Source organism: Buceros rhinoceros, unplaced genomic scaffold (genome assembly GCF_000710305.1).
Source record: "Buceros rhinoceros silvestris isolate BGI_N320 unplaced genomic scaffold, ASM71030v1 scaffold44349, whole genome shotgun sequence".
Classification (NCBI taxonomy): Eukaryota; Metazoa; Chordata; class Aves; order Bucerotiformes; family Bucerotidae; genus Buceros; species Buceros rhinoceros.
The window spans coordinates 4,594-6,362 of NW_010432917.1; positions in this window are offsets into that span (position 1 = coordinate 4,594).

The following is a 1,769-nucleotide window of genomic DNA, read 5'->3' on the forward strand; positions in this document are numbered from 1 at the left end:
GAACTACAGGACATGCGGTTACTGCTGAGCTCGTGCACATCAGTAGCTGAAGCAGAGAGGAGACAGGCACAACCACCCCATCGCTCCAGACAGCAGCTGGGTGAAGCTTAGGAAAGTCTTTGGTGACTGGAAAGAACCTCAGCCTCCTGGTGAAACCGTGTGAGCTTTACTTGAGCGGAAGCTGCACCACTGAGCAAACACTTAGCGCTTCACACTGACATCTACAGATGAGCTCTGTGGGGTTTGGGGTGGAACGCACGGGAGTAACGTAGCTGGTGATGCTGGGAACACCTTTGGTTCTGAAACTGCTAACGTGCCATTATCAGCCCTGCCCCAGGAGCAGGACGCCTTGCAGCTGGGCAAACCAGCCCCTCCCTCAGGAACACGTGAGACATCTGGCCATTAGGGCCAGTGCTAGATATTCCAGATGAAGGGTCAAAACCCCTCCAGGACAGGCCCTGGTGCGCTGATGTGTGCCACAGTGACAGCCTGGCCACAGGGCTCAGGTTGCCTACAGCCTTTCTCTCCCTCTCGGGACATGTTACCTGAACCATCAGCGCTGCGGCTCTGCCGCTTCTCCTTCAGCATCCAAGTCCTACTGAATAATGCACCATATTCCACTGCAGCTGCCACTCGACTCCACCACAGGCAACCAGAGACGAGGAGGTAGATAAAATACTCATTTATAATAGAAAAGCGCTCTGAGGGAACCAGGCGACAGAGCTCTTTGCACAGCGTTTTAGCTCTGCCCTTTCACACGCAGCTGCTGCTTCTGAAAAGACTTGGAATACACTCGGGATAAAGTCAGACAAGGAACAACTGCCCCTGGGTCCCAGCTGCTGCTCTTCCCCGTGGCACTCGCGCTGCCCTCACTCACAGCAAGACGATGCTCCTGTATCAGTTACGGAACTGAACTAATGCTGGGCTGGCACAGGGTGTTTGAACCAGTGATGACCAGTAACGACAGCCCAGCCTCCTGACCCGCAGTCTGCTGGAACCGACCTCCCCAGCCGAGACGCGGGGTTAGGCAGACGCTCTAAGCACTAACTGGCACCAACTCCACCTAAGAAAAAGCAGTAACACACACTATTGCTCCCAATCCTTCTTTTGGAGGAATATTAACATCTTCCCCCCTTGCACCGCCCGATAAACCAGGGCTCTCCGTGGTTCAGCGCTGCAAAAGCTCCACGGAGCCCTTTAGGAAGCGGATCCTGATAGCAGGAGGGAGGCACAGCCAGCAGAGCTCAAGCATCTCTCCCTGCTCCCCACTGCTGCTCCGAGGGCTCCCTGTGCACAACAGGACTCAAGCCAGCACGTGTCATTTGTCCTCAGGGCTGTGGCACTGCCGAGCTGCTGCCCCTGTGGCCCGCAGACCGGGGAGAAAGGCAGCACTGGGGCTGCACCGGGGGGTTCAGGTCACTGCGTTTCTCCCGTGCCTGAGTGCCCAGGAGGAGACGGGTCAACGGGGCCCGGAGGGAAGGGGGACGGCAGACTGACCTTTTGTTGTTCGGGTTTTTTTGTTTTGTTTTTAAAGTGCAGGATAATTACTAAAGCCAAAGGAAGTCAGCCCTCGTCCTCCTCCTCTCCAGCCACAAAATAGCAAAGACGAGTGCTAAAAACTCAGGGCATCTCTCCCCCTGCTCAACAGGTCCTTACAGCACCTACCGTGTGCCCAATAACCTCATTTATTCTCGTCCTAGAACTACTGCGTTTAAATACCCCAAATAACCTACTTTGTTACAAAACGTACTGTACAGACGTCGCTGAAC